Source organism: Triticum dicoccoides, chromosome 5A, assembly GCF_002162155.2.
Source record: "Triticum dicoccoides isolate Atlit2015 ecotype Zavitan chromosome 5A, WEW_v2.0, whole genome shotgun sequence".
NCBI lineage: Eukaryota > Viridiplantae > Streptophyta > Magnoliopsida > Poales > Poaceae > Triticum > Triticum dicoccoides.
In genome coordinates this window covers 131,195,481-131,211,499 of record NC_041388.1, presented here as the reverse complement: position 1 = coordinate 131,211,499, position 16,019 = coordinate 131,195,481, and the positions used below count along the sequence as shown (strand labels likewise).

General features: G+C 48.0%; 1 pseudogene; it reads right to left on the bottom strand.

Annotated features, from left to right (window-relative positions):
- Positions 1 to 438: 438 nt before the first annotated feature.
- Positions 439 to 15,289, bottom strand: LOC119297090 (annotated as a pseudogene).
- Between the last annotated feature and the right edge of the window lie 730 nt (positions 15,290 to 16,019).

Below are 16,019 nucleotides of genomic sequence, written 5' to 3'. Positions count from 1 at the left end.
CGAGGATGATTGGGTCCAACAAAGGGGGCTATTAGTAGGTGCTGGAGGGGAACCGGGGTTTGAGGAGCCACATGCATCACCACTATTTGAGAGGCACACCTGCTCACCCCCAGATGAAGCTCTCTCTCTCTCTCTCTCTCTCTCTCTCTCGCGCACACACACACACACATAAATAATAATAACTTGAGCCGCGCAAATGCCTGGGTGACCCTACTAGTTAGATACAACTACAAAATACTATGCCTACCATATTTTGAGTCAGCGAAAGATCCCCTTAAACACAACAGTCCAATCTACATAAAATTAGATACAACTACAAAAGACTAAGTCTACCATGTTTCCACATGTTCTTATTGCCATTTGTAAATGATATAGAAACATGAAAACAATTCCTAATGTCTATCATTGTAATTACTGTACATGTTGATGGAGATAGGGTCACTTGACAACTGGGCATCCCTTGGCTATCACTCCTTGTGCCGTTGGGCATGACGCCAAAGGACAGTGGTCATCGGCTACACCACCCCACCACCTCACTCCATAGATGTCAAAGTAGCCTAACGATATGAATGTGAGCACTCCCATGAATGCGACACCGGCATCGAGCCCTGCAGCGAGCACGTAGGTGTGCCTCATCCACCATGCCTTGTATCGTCTGTATATGAAGTGGTTGAATATGATGCCTACGAGTCCCCACATGATAAAGTTGACAGATCGTGCCGGAAGGAGTCCACCGGAGCCGTCGAAGATGAGTGGAATGCTGATGCTTTTGAGGAAAGTGTTGTGCGGGTACCGACAACAAAGCAGCCAAATGGGCACCGGTGCAATGATCCCGGCGAGGAAGAAGTAGTTCATCTGCCAGTAGTTTCCAAGGCGGCCAAACATACGCAGAGGTCCAATGACACCCCAGATGATGGATGTGTTGTAAAAGACGTCATCTCCTGGACACGTCCAAGGGCTACCCTCCGGTAGGGCATCCACATCACATACGTTCTTCACTGTTGTTAGTAGGCACCACGCAATCGCAAAGTGCACCGTTGACGTCGTGACGGTCCCAGCTAATTGCACTAAGAACATGGACCTTGGGGTATCTTCATGTAATGCCCAAGCTTGAAATCCGACACGAATGTTAGTGCCTGCCCCATGCTTATGTAGCCGTACGTCTTGAATACTACATTGGCCAATGGCTTCCCTGTCAGGACCCCGACTCAATGCCACATCGATCTAGCATGTAAAACCTCATATCACTTTGCGGCCTCACGCACGGTATTCCCACGGGTGTCGCCTTACCTTTTCCCGGGACCGTTTGCGTCTTTTGGCACACGTATATGATAGTGTCGCTAGCATCCATATGATAAGGAGCCCGGGCTGACATGGCTAGTCGTAAACCCAAAGTGGCACAAACTTACAGGGACAGGCATCCATGACCCAGCATCGAACGTGTCGGTCATCAGCAAGTGGGTCCGGGCTGTAGCTCTGGGCTAGCAGGACTCCGGTAAACCGGGCTGTAGCGGGCTAACAGGACTCCGGTACTCAATGCGTGACACTTCCCCGAAGGGACAGACACTGGAACGAAGGACACATGCCGGCCAGCCTAAGTGTTCCGGAGCAGTAGCAAGCTACCAAGGCTCAATGGAAACACTAGGAGACATTTCCCGGTAAGAGAGGCTACTAAAGATAAACAACTAGATAGTCAGATCCCACACATACCAAGCATTTCAATAACATACACACAATATGCTCGATATGTGCAATACAACATGGCATCACAAAATGACTCTGCGACTCAAGTAGTTTATTCAATAGGCTCCGAGGAGCGAGATATTACAAACATGGGTCTCATGACCCAACAATCAGAGCATACTAGTCAAAGCACATGCGGAAGCTTAACATGTCTGAGTACAGACAACTATAAATGAAAAAGGCTGAGAAGCCTGACTATCTACCAGATCCTGCCGAGGGCACAATATCGTAGCTGAGGTAACAAGCTAAACGTCGAAGTCCACGAGGTACTACTAGCGAGACTGAAGTCTCTCTACAAAAACATAAATTAAGCAACGTGAGTACAAATGTACCCAGCAAGACTTACATCAGGTCTATCTACATATGCATCATTATCAACAAGGGGATGGTGGGGTTTAACTGCAGCAAGCCAGCTTTGACTCGGTGGCTAACTTGAACTACGACCGCAATGTAACTCTTTGAGGTGGCGCACACGAGTCCACATATTCACCATATCAATACACCACTATGGATCCGCTCCCGTCTCCCTGCGAGAACGCCATCCATAGCACTCACGCTTATCTTGCGTATTTTAGAGTATCCACTTTCACTTGTCTATGAACTATGCAAGGGGTCCAAGTTTCCATATCCGAGGAATCCGGCTATTCGAATAGATAATGATAACCCTGCAGGGGTGTACTTCTTCACACACGCTCTCGCCACTTATCGCCCTGTACACGTCATGTACCTCAGCAACCTTCAAGCGGAAGCCGGGCGAGGGAGTCGGCCACGACCTGACTAACCATACAAGTCTCTCGTCCAGGTTTATCGCCTATTCGGGTTCCATCCGCAAGGAGATCCGGTCGGGGTGTCGCTCACGGCCCCAAACGATGTGAGCAGGGTTCCCAAGCCCACCATCCGGGTGCCACTTGGTACACCGTGCCATTGTGCCTAGTCTGTCCCAAGCCCACCTGTACCGGGTGCCACTTGGTAGACTACTAACACTACCTACAAACACCAGAAACTAGCTGCAACTCCTGGACAGAGATCATGTTGATTAATAAGTTGAGAGAGTCAATTAAGGATCCCAATGTGTGGTAGTAGCTGTTCATGGATCACAAACACAGAACTCAGTTCCTGAGGACGGCTGCAATGAGACAACCCACCATGTACTCCTACATGGCCTCTCACCGCTACCTTTACCAAATCGTGTTCACACACTTAGCACTCAACAGTAGGACATGTTCACACACCTCTGATTCATCCCCGATGAATCAGACCTGACTCAACTCTAAGCAGTAGCAGGCATGACAAACAAGCATGAATGAGTAGGCACAACAGGGCTCAGACAACTCCTACTCATGCTAGTGGGTTTCATCTATTTACTGTGGCAATGACAGGTCATGCAGAGGATAAAGGGGTTCAACTACCGCAGCAAGTAACAGATGAATCGTTGTTGTCCTAATGCAGTAAAAGAGAGCAGGAGCGAGAGAGTGGGATTTTATCGGAATGAACAAGGGGGTTTTGCTTGCCTGGCACTTCTGAAGATAATATAGCTCTTCATCGGTGTCATCGATCACATCGTCGGTATCACGTCTATCGAGAGGGGGCAATCACCGGCAACTGAGGAAAAACACAATCAATGCAATGCACAATATGATGCATGAATGTGACATGGCAATATGCTGTGGTTTGTGCTAATGCAACTAAAACCAGATTAAATGAAGTTGGTTTGAATCCAAGATTCAAACTCAAACTCCATATGTGGATATTTAAATGCCATTAATATGATTTGTGCTAAACAGCACCTATAAGTTGTTCTAACATGCATGAAACCAGTACAGATGGATAGATTGGATTTTTCTGATCATTTTTCCAATATAATTTATTTCTTTTGGATTTACGGTTGATTTTATATGAATTTTACAAGTTTTAAACATTTTCTGGAAATAATAAATCATTTAAGGTTTATTTAAATTCCAGAAAGGAATTATTGCGTCAGCATGACCTCAGTGTGACATCAGCGGGTCAACGGGACACGGTACGGGTCAAACCTGACAGTGGGTCCCGCGTGTCAGTGTAATTAGTTTAGTTAGAATTTAATTAAAACTAAACTGGGTTAATTAACAGGGTTGGGCCCCACCTGTCAGTGACTCATCGGAGTCAACCAGGGCCCACCCGTGGTCAAAGTCAACGTCAGCTGCGCCGGCATTTAGCCGCCGGCGAGCCCGACGCGGTGGCGGAAGTGGTTTTGGCCGTTCCGGCCACCAAATGGGTCACGGAGGGCATCGGGGTGGAGCTGAGGATGAACCGCAGCTCTTGGTGGAGTCCGTTGGGGTCGGGGTGGCCGGAGTTGGCTCCGGCGACGACCTAGGCGGCGACCGGAGTTCGGTTGCGCGCGAGATTGCGTTTCAGTTTGTAGAAGAGCGGGGCAAGGGGCTAGGAGGACGCTACGCATCGCGAGGAGTAGGTTGGACACTCCAGGGTGACCATATGGTCACCGGAGCATCGTCGACGGCGAGCTCAGGCGGCTGTGCATTCCGGTCATCAAGGGGGCGACGGCTACGGCAATCAAACGAAGAGGGGAAGAGGGGGAAACGGTGGCGGAGCTCACAGCGGTGCCGTAGGGATGGTTAGCGGGCTCGGGGACGTCCTGCGTGCGGCGGATCGACGACGATGGTGGCCGGAGCCCAAGGTGGAAGACGACGGCGATGGCGACGTTGCTGGCCTCCCGGGGTCGCATGCGTCGTGTGTGTAGCTCCACGGGGTCGGGACGGAGCTCAGGGATGCGGAGAGGGAGCGAGGGGGTGGCTGTGGCCGTGGGGGAGCTCGTCGGCGGCGACGGCTACGTTCGGGCGAGTGAGAGAGAGGAAGCAGAGGAGAGGAGGGCCACGGGGAGAGTGATGGCGAGGTCGAGGGGGTTCGGCATCTCCGTGGCGTCGTCTAGGCGCATCGGAGAGGGGCCAGGCAGGCAGGGAGGGAGGAGGTGGCCGGCGCGGCCGTGCGCGTGCGGGCACGCAGCTGCTTCGGGGCGAGGGGAGGAAGACGACGGAGGGGCTGTAGTGGTGGGCTGGGCCGGCCAGCTGCAGTGCTGGGCCGGTTGGTGGGCGCCAGGTAAGTCCAGGTAGGTTCTCTCTCTCTTTCTTTCTCTTTTCTATTTTCTGCAGTTTGTTTTGATTTAGTTTTAGACACTAAATCATTTTTTATAAATTCTGTAGGTTTTTATGTGGCTTGCTAAAATATATACAAAGCCACTCACAAACTTCCAGAATTATTGGAGTCATATTTAATATATATTAAATATAAATCCAAAGCAAATAGTTATTGGATTAATTCAAATGGCCAAAATAAATATCTCTGTGGCTCCAAAAATATTGGTTTGAATTTTACCTCTTACCAATATTTCTATGGAATAATAGGAACATTTTCTTGGACTCATTTGAGAAGATTTAAATGTTGGTTATTTTTAGAGGTTTCCTGAGGCTTTTGAAAATTCCTCAATTCAAATTTCATTTGAATTTAAACATGATGCACACATGGAAGCAAGCATAGGTCAGGCCAGAACTAGGGATGTGACATTCCAAGGGTAGAGGTACCCGATGATGAGCTCGGTGATGATATTTAATCCAGGTTGCTGCACCAAAGAAAATTTCCATGATCATCATTACAGATCAATCTGATAGCCATCATTAGGTCATGAAAAAGAAATGATCACCCAAGTACTAATTTAACCAATCATGTTTTTCAAAGAGCTTGCGGAACTTTACATAGTGGCCTCACCTGACACAACTTACCATATTTGTCGTTGGAGTGATGATGCCGATGGGTAGCGTGAAGGTTAAGGCGATGGCACAAGCGAGGAGGAGTCCCCAATATGGTAGTTGCAACTGTCCTCCAAAACCCTCACATGTGAACAATGACAGAGCCAACACGAGGACCAACATTAGGTGGAACCACCACTGCGGAACAGACCTGTAGTTCCTCTTCATGATCCTGGTGTGCACATCGTGCTCCTTGCCCTTCTCTGACGCTGCCTTCTGCCATAGATCAAAAATCTCCCTGGATCATGAAAACTCGAAGTCATAAGGCCTAAGTGAGAAAAGCTGATTTGTTGGGCATATTAAATAGCTAGATGCCAAAGTAACTCAAGGAATATACTAGTGTCTAGATGGAAATTGAGACGCCATTTAGAGGAACATACATTACAAGTGTACCTGGTCGAATAGGGGATTTTATAGAGTGATTTAGATATCTTATACATATGTTTGCTGGCAAAATACTGAAAACAAAGACACAATTCTTTACACATAGCATGATTATGTGCCCCTCGAGGAGAATGAAGCAATGAAAGTTCACATTACTCATTATTACAAAGAAATCTTTGGTAGATCCATGGTATCTTCTTTGCACTTACACTGAGACACACAACCCTTGAGGGTAAATTTTCACAGGAGGATTGCCTTGAGCTCACCAAGCATTTTACTTCAAAGGAGATTGAGATTTCTACTAAGTAAATAAAAAGTAAAACTACGCCAGACCCATATTCGACAAAACATGTTAGAGAAAGGCATGCCATCTCAAAGGTGGTCAATGTGCATGGTCCTCGTGCACCATTGGTCGGCTCACCTTGGCCACCTCCCATGCTAGCTCATACAACTTCCAACTCTTCCACGAAGGCATCTCTCCTTAGACTTGGTCACTTCACACCATCCAAGGCATCTTGCCAGACTGCTTGATCTACCAGGTCACTGCCAAGATGCACGAGAAGCTCCTAATTTGTCGTAAAGGCTTGGGTCGACAATCCTTAGCTCGTTTCGATAGAGACCACCCTCACCTTCCATGACCGGAAACCTTGCACTCATGAGTCTTCCTCTACAGGTGGGATTTTCCAGACAGGGCGGCGACACTAAGAGGTGTGGAAGCTAGTAGCACCTACCACATCTCCTTCACCCACCACCAATACTTGCCGACATATAAGAGGCCACCTTATACTCCATGAGGCCATCTGTAGTGGACCACTGACAAGGCCCACACGGCAATAGCAACGTCAAGGATGATATTCAACTCCCCTCCCCTAGAGGAAGGCCACTGCCCTCGGCTTGCGGAGCACATTCACAACCACTACGACCACTCCACCTCGCTCTCGGCTTGCCATCGCCATCAAGGAAGCGCACGACAATACAACAACGTCTTTCTCCATGTACCCAACACGCCATAACCCCCACTAGAGAGGGAGGCTTGCAAGCTGGTGTCGGCTACCTATCTGACAATTTTGACATGTTGCCCTGATGGCATTAGCATAGTCGGTGAGGGCTTGGCCTCAATTTCACTAGAAGCTAATAGTGACCCTAACAAAACCCGGATGGGCGTCAAATCTTGAGACCACTTGCAAGATCCTGCCGCCATTATGGACATCGGCATGGGTGCTACTCAGTGCCAAATGTGGTGGTGAGCCAGGCCAACCATGTCTCCCAGTCTATACCTGCATGTGCTTTGCCTCCTATGTCGGTCTTGACCTAGATAGAATCTCTACCACACATGTTCCAACATTCTCCTAGGCCTATCATCATGCATGCACCGCCGTGGGCCCCCACTTCCCTCCTCGTGCATCAGGAGGCCGTCATTATCATGGTCAAATCATCAGAAACTAGGTAAATGAATTGGCACCCGTCACATTCTCAACTTTGGAGGTTAAACGAGGAGCCTTGGTGTCCCAACAATGGTCTCCTTGCAATAATGGATCTGCGAGCATTCACCATTCGTGGACAATTACTTGCCCCTGAAGCTGGTGCCAGCCCCCAAGCATAGCCTTGCACCCCTTCATGGTTAGTAAAATCTTAGCTAAATGGTTTTGAGCCTACAATCTCCCCCAACATTGTTGGGTTAGGCACCGATAAACCGACCACAATTGCAATCATCATAGACAGTAGCGCACATGTCTGCTTCATCAAAGATATCATGTTGTTGATCCAACTCGCGCTACTACTGCCTCCGTCATCACCCCATCACAAGCCCTAGAAGGCTACCAGGACTCCTCCAACCACTACTAGGTGTAGCCATAGGCTCCTAAATAGGAAAAGGGCACTTCCCAATGAGGATGGTGTGAGAAATGGTCATGTCTAAGCATGGCCTAGAAATTTTTGAGAAAAGGGAGAATGAGGACACACACACCTTGAGATGTATGCCAAGGCCTTCTAGGATCCTCTATTGCCAGCTCCAATTGTTTCACTCTCTTCCCTCACCAAATCTGGCAAAACCTACTACAAGGCCATGTAGGTAACCATTTGACCATCGGCTCCGCCTTTTATCAGTTAGGTTACCGATGGAATACAACTTTCTGGTCTGGAATGTGACAAGAGTAATCCATCCCAGAGAGAAGTGTTTAGGTCGATTGTGCTCCAACACAATGTTTCTGTTGTATGGTGGTTGAACTCGTTGTGGTGAAGCAATGTTGTGGTGTAGACTTCTTTGGATGTGCATACTTGCCGACAGAAGCAACCATGGTGGCAGCATTGTGGCCCAATATTCTTGCATTAATTCTACTTGATTGCACATGGCGACTAATGGCCTCACTTTTGCTCTTGACCAAGTGTATACCCCCCAGCACAATGATGCCAATTTTTTATGTCTTGCTGACCTGCACCATGCCATGCAGAGCTTCATTCCACCGGTCACGCCTTTCATTATAGGCGGAGGCCTTACAAAGGTTGGTATCATCTACTGACCCAATTTCCCGTCTTGATGAGAAGCTGCGGCGCACCGCTAAGGCCCTGAAACCATGGAACTCCAAGGTGGTAACCAACATTGCACTAAAATATGAAATAACAAACGAGCTCATTGGAAGACAATTGGTCTTTATCAGAGGATGGAATATCTTTCCATGCAATGCTGAAAATTCAGCTACTTGGGTAGGTTGCCATGGAAAGATCCTTCTGCAAATGGAGATTAAGGGTGCAACGTATCAACAAGGGGATGCAAGAGCGATATTTTTCCATGCCAATGACACTATTAGATGCCATAAGAATCACATCCACCATGTCATTGTGGATGTCAACGTATACACTGAACAAGCTGACAAGATGCGCATCATGGCAGTTTTTTTGAGGGGTTGGTTGGTCATAAAATTGCAAGGGCACATTGTATGGGCCTTCATGATTAGCATTGAGTACATGTATTTGACGTGCTGGATGAACCATTACTTGTGATGAGGTGTGAACGATATTAACCAAGATCAAGAATGATTGTGTGCTAGGACCTAGCGGCTTCATGGACACCATTTGCAAATGACGTTGGCACTTATTGGAGGGGTGTGTTCGCCACCATTTTGGACGTACAACAGCTATAGACTGTCAAAGCACATCTCCCGAATTCGATTTTGCTGCCCAAGTTTGAGGATGCAGTATCACCAAAGGAATTTATGTAAATCAGCCTCATTATTGGTTTCACAAAACTATTCATAAAGCTCTTGGCCTGTCACTCTCGCTTGAGAATGAAAGAGCTTACCCTGCCCTACCAAAGTATGTTCATCAAGGGCAGAGTTATGCATGATAAGTTTAATTATGTCCAAGGCCTCCCAAAGGCATCTAGACAATGAAAGACACCAACAATAATGTTTAAACTAGACCCAGGGAAGGCATTGGACACCAGTTCTTGGGGCTTCCTTTTACTGGTACTCGAGGCAAAAGGATTCATCAGATAATTTTGCAATTGTATCCGGTTTTGCTTGCTACGTCAACCACAAAGATTTGGATAAATGGGGAATTACCCAACTCAGTGCAACATAGGAGGGGTCTCCGTAAGAGAGAGACCCACTATCCTCATTGTTTTCCATGCTCGTGATGGATTGTTTTGCCGCACCGATTCAATTGGCCACAAGCGTGGAGTTGTTGTGTTCCATCGAAGCTCAACTATTGCCATACATATAGTACATCTACACGGATGATGCAGTGATTTTTATTAACCCCGAGTTAGATCAAGTTGTGACATCACGAAAACCTCTTTAGGCATTTTGTGTTGTCTATGGCTTGCATAAAATTCCTAACAAGAGCTCTGTAACCCCAATCTGTTGTGATGGGATTGATGTACCAATGTTGGTGTTGCACCTGGAATGTTAGATCAAGCAGTTCCCCTTCACTTACTTGGGCATGCCGTCGTCGGATCACAATCCTCGAAAGACTGATTACTAACCTCTGTGGATGCAAGACTTATCCTTGTCCAGCAAGTGCTATTGGCAATGATGGTATTTGAAATGCTCTTGATGGACATGCCGGTATGCTTGACCAAGAGCATCATCAAGATCTGCATGGGATTTTTCTGGGAGAACATAGAAGATGGAATGGAGCAAATGTCTTGTCAAAAGGTAGCCTGCCAACCAACAAGCACCAGAGGATTGACAATCAATAACCTGGCAGCCCAAAGCATAGCTTTGAAGATGAGATGGATATGGTACTCTTAGACTGATTCGGCCAAGTTGTGGATCAAGATACCACTAATCATCAATAGTAAGGTCAGAGCCCTATTTAATGCATTCTTCAGATATGTTATTGGGCCGGTGCTTAGATCATGGAGAGACCCATTGCTTAACTCAACGAGCCTCAAGGTGGCCTACTGGGACCTTTTGTAGCATTGCGCCAGGAAGAACCTCACCTTGGCATGGGCCAACAACGACAATCATCGGATCAGACACCTCAAGCGCAACATGTCCTTCTAGGTCGTAACCAAATTTTTGGCACTTAGGCTGCACGTGCATCAACCTCAGTGACATCCCTAACTAGGTGATATGAAGATGCACTGTTGATAGCCAATTCACCTCTTCCTCGGCATACAAGACCCAATTCAAAGTTGCGCAGTGGCATGATTTCAACCAGTTGGTATATAAATTAGAAAAACCTATTGAAATTGACGATATTGTCATGGCTGGGAGGCTTGGTTGATATCTCATGACGAACAACCTGGCCAAAGTGTTTGTCCTCATAATCAACTCTGTGTCATGTGTGGCACCATCCATAGGATGCGCACCACCTCCTCCCCACTTGCTCCTACGCCACAGAGGTCTGGGCAATTGTTTTACACCTCTGCCACCTAGCATCGATCATGGGTACACGCCCTCTGACGACCTTGTTGCACAACTGGTGGGCTAAAGGAAGGAAGAAAAATTCCAAGCCCCATTGCCAAGCATGGAGTGCCTTGGTGCAACTCACGTGGTGGCACACATGGAAGGAGTGAAGAAACAAAGGGATTTTCAGGAAGACATCATCAACTCCAATACAAACTTTCCACGACTTGCCAAACTAGAAATCGACTATCAAAGGCAGGCTTGATCAATAGATACAAAGACCTCGCAAGCCCGAGTTAGCACGTTCATATCGTACATTGTACACTACCGATAAGACAAGTGGTAAGGTGTTGGACACGGGCCTCTACTATGTAATTCTATAACCGTTCTCCCTCTATATTTCAGAAAAGTTGCACTGCCAACATTTTCGTCAAAAATAGTTTAGATAAAGGTTTAGTATTTGGTGAAAGAAATGTTAGCTGAATTATACAAAGGTGCATTGAACATGGAAGGCCGAACTATGGAATAATTATTTTAATCCCCAAAACCAAATATGCTAATAATATCGAACAATATAGGCCCATATATGTGTTGAGTGTAATTTTCAAGAAAACGTAACCCAGACGCTTTGTGTTGCTAGACAATTAGTTCAATCCAATCCGTGTTCTTCTTAGGCAGGAATATCCTCTAGAGGATTGTTGTTTTGCAAAGAAAAACTAATGGTGAGGACATTATTTTGAAGCTTGGCTTTGAGAAGGCTTATAATAAAGTGTTCTATGGGGATAATTGTTTTTTGCTTAGTGATGATGCAATGTGTGGTAGAGATAACCTAGGCATGCAACAATCTCAATGGTGTCATTGATGAATACTCTAGGACTTTCAAGGGTCTCAGGAGACCCACTTTCTTTGCTTTTCTTTATTTTGGTAGGATATGCTCTAGGAGCCATGATTACTGCTGCTAGTAGGACTATTCACCTTAGCATGCCACACTTATGGTGTGTTTGGTTAATTTGCTACCTGGGAATGATGCCTAGAACAAGGAAAAACCCCAGGTGTCCAAAATCGGATGCATGATATACCTTTGTCAAAGCACAAATCTTAAAAGCAATCCTAAATCAAAATCTTAAAAGTAATCCCAAATCCGTATGTGAACAATATCATTTTTTCTTTTGTCTTTTTGTGACACTATTCATGTTGGATGTTGTCTTTCTTCTTTCTCTATCTATACATTGAATATTGATTCAGATTTGTTAGGGGTTATAGGCACGTGTACTGTGAACATTCACAATTGTTTCAGCTTGTTAAACATTTAAATATGAGTTTTAAACATGGTAGCATATTACTTTTGGGAGCGCCGGATACTTTCCTCCAACCCCACGATTTCCTCTGCTCTGGCCCGAGTATATAGCAAAAACCTACCACGTTACAAGCTATTGTTACAAAAAACTACCATTTTTCTTAATCTTTCAAAAAAGCTACCACAAAATTGGTTCCTTGTTCCAGAAAACCCAAATTCATGTGTGATTAAACTTTAAAACCGTTTTATGACAGCTGGGGTCCACTCATCATGTTGACTGTTGACAGGTTACAACAAGTGGGGGCCGAAATATTTTTTGAAATGCAATCGGGTCCCTACAGAATTTTTAAAAAGTGATCAGGTCCCTATAAAATAAAATAAAAAGCAATCAGGTCCCCGCTGGCGAGCTCGTCACCGGAGCTCCTCAGCAGCTCTGTGGGTGTTGGCCGGTCTCTCTCCCGTAGCCTCGACGCCACAGCAGCCAGTGGCAAGCAGCGACATTAGTGGCAAGCGGCAGTAGAGGCATGCAGCAGCGGCAGTGGCGGCAAGCGGGAGCAATGGCAAGCAGCAGGGCTGGCGGCAGCAAGCAACAGCAGCGGACGCCAAGCGAGAGCGACGACAAGCAACAACAGCAGCGGACGCCAAGCGAGAGCGACGCCAAGCAGCAGCAGCAGCAGCAGCGAGTAGCGAGCAGCAGCGAGCGACGGCTAGCCGCGGTATGCGCATGAGCTAGCTAGCTCTTCGTGCGTCTGCCGTGAACTAGCTAGCTTCGGCTGGCTGCGGTACGCGTGTGAACTACCTAGCTAGCTCCGGCTGCATCCGTCGTGAGCTAGCTACCTCTAGCTGGCCGTGTGGAGCCGATCGAGGGTGAGCGGGTTGGGGTTGGCGTCGTCGATGCCGGAGAACAGGGAGTCACCGGTGCCGCGGCGTGGGGGAAGGGACAGACACGGGGCGGCGGCGGGACGGGTAGGTACTTCGTGGCAGCGGCTCCTGCCAGTAGCAGGACGGAGGCAAGGCGAGGGAGGTGCTCCGGGGCGGCGGCGCGGCTGGAGAGGTGCTCCGGGGCAGCGCCGGTCCGGGGCGGCGGCGAGGCGTCCTCAAGCTCCGGCTCGGAAAAGCTGCTCGAGGGATGTCGTGGATGGAACGGGGCGGCGGTCAACTCTTTTGTTTTTTTAGATTTTATTTTATATTTCTAGGAGATGTCATTGACAGGTGGGTCTGGCCCAACTTAACGGTCAACGATTAGTTAACAGTCAATGTTTATGAGTGGACCCTAGCTGTTATAAAACTTTTAAAGCTTAATCACACAATAATTTGAGTTTTTTAGAACAGCAAACCAATTTTGTGGTAGTTTTTTTAAAGATTAAAAAAGTGATAGTTTTTTATAGCTATAACCTATAACGTGGTAGTTTTTTGCTAAATACTCTAGCCCTCTTGCTAAAGTGTTGTCGCTGCTGCCGAAAACTATCAACGTCGCCATTCCCCTCAGCCCAACCAATTCCAGGCACAAACATGAAGTTAATGACCAAGGCCCATGTTCCTATCTTGCGGGGTGGCCCGAACAAAGCGTTGTCGGTGACTACAATTATTGTTTTTTAACTATGTGCTACAGTATAGAATGAAAAGGTTAAAAAATATTCCGGTTTCAAAATAAGTGCCTCAACTTTAATACAACTTGTATTAAAGTTGAAGCACTTATTTTGGGACTGCGAAAAAAAAACTCCAATATCTGATCTATTTTTTCTTAATCGGTTTCTTGTAATAACAACATGGTGGTTAATAGAGGGCGAGGAGATAGCGCGTAAGAGCTTACTTGCCATGGTAGAGCGCAACATGTGAGAGCGTGGACATGAGGCCAGCAAAGCCGAATCCGTAGTTGATGGCGAAGAGCACGCTGAGGTTAATGCGGCTGTAGGCGTTGTACTCGTGGAGGTTGAGCGTGAAGGTCTTGGGGTCGAGGATGCGGTTGGTGTCATAGCGGCCGCCGGCAGCGTCGAAGACGTGCGACGAAATGATGGGGAAGCGCTTGGCATTGTAGGTGTTAGTCCAGTAGAGGAGCGGCAGCGCTAAATAGTTGCTGAGGGAGAAGCCGACCATGATGTTGAAGATGGCGAACGCCGGGGAGGTGAGCGGGTTGCCGATGAACCCGGCGACGGTGTTCCAGTCGAGGCCGAAGGAGCCGAGGCCGAGGCCCTTGAGGCCGGAGCCGATCTGCTGCGCCGTCACAGAGTCCTTGAAGAACCAGCAGAGCGCCGAGAAGGTGCTGGCCGCCGGGAACAGGTAGCTGGGGATCAGGTAGTAGGCGAAGCTGCAGACCAGCACGATGATGAAGAATTGCAGCCGTGTCAGCTGCCCCTTGGGCCTCTTCTCCTCCTCGTGCATCGCCCTGTATTAGTACATGCAGTTTTATATAGACAAGGTTCAGTATGATTGCATTGCTTCAAGTCCCAACGACTCTACGTACGTACTGACCTGAACAGGGTGACCTGGACAAGGTTTAGAGGCCACCACATGTAGGCTGAATCCACCAGGTACGTCCTAAACAAGCCAGCCCATCCGTACCCAAGCAACTGAAATTAAACAGAGCCGCACATTGGCCGAAATGACCTCTGAATTCAACCAATGGCGATGGAATGAAAAGTCGAGGTAATGTCGGATCACCTGAGTTGTCTGCGCGAGCAGCATGGCCGCGTAGGGGTTGATCTGCCGTTTGTAGAAGACCTTGACGATGGCGATGATATTCATTGCATAGACGCCGCTGGCGCCCGCGCCGGCGAAGATGGTGATGAGGCAGTGCTCCTTGAGGCTGAAAGGGCCCGGGTTGAGGCTGAAGGACCAGCCGATGAGCGGGACGCGTATGAGCTTCGCCGGCAGCGCCGACGCCATGAACCGGCCGATGGGCAGGGTGGCGATCTGCACCAACACCGTGCCGATGCTCAGCTGGTTGGACCGGTACATGAAGAACTCGTTGACGAAGACCAGAAGCATGCAGGACGACATCCCCAGCACCCATGTTCGGATCGTCAGGGACGGCTCCGACGGGTCGTCGGTTATCGGCACCGTGTTCCGGACCTCCTCGATTGGGTGGTCGTTCACCTCTTCTTCTGCATCGTCTGCAGATCAGTTATCATTTGCAGTAACATTCTGGGACAAAAGATTTTCATCATGGGAGAAGCGTCGACACTGCGGACAAACGTACAGCGGGTTTCTGCCATCGGAATGTGCTCGCCGGGCTCGGGCCTCCCGTCCCGGCCTACGGAAAGTTGGCGGTCTCCTCCAGGGGACACGCGCCAGGGCAATGCGGCTAACTGTTGCTGAAACCTCTTGGTTTAGGAGTCACCTTCTCAGTTTCAGTTTGTGTCCTATTTCTAAAATAGGCTGGCTATTATTAGAAACAATCTCGCATGACCTCACTTGTTTGTAGGGTCTCAGATCCTGAGATGCAGTAGCCTTGTAGCTTGAAAGACACGGAGTTGTCGGTGACCTATCGGGGTTTCCGCTATTTGTCTGTCACTCAGCAGCTGGCTCCCTCGGCATCTCTATCGGGCAAACAGCATAAAACTATCACAATTGGGACAGGGCAAAAATAACTACGACTTTTTTTCCGGCACTGATACCTTCTACATTTTCGTAATTTTGTTGAAAAAAAATCTGGTTATCTTTCGCTTAAAATTGATCCCTTTTCATGACATATTTGGTCCACCAGTCAGGCCACGTGTGGGGGTTGGGGGTGGTGTTAACGGCCATCAGTTGCTTGGTCCGATTGGAACCATTGTCTCTCCCGGTCGCTCCCAGTCATTCAGTCTCTCCTGTTTGACCTAGGGCCGGTGATGGTGGCGGCGACTCAGTACGCGGAGGAGGCACCAGTGGTGAGTACTCCGAGGTGGACAACTGGCTCGGCATCGGGAGCAATTAGGGTTGTGTGTACACACTGTTTCGGTGCAA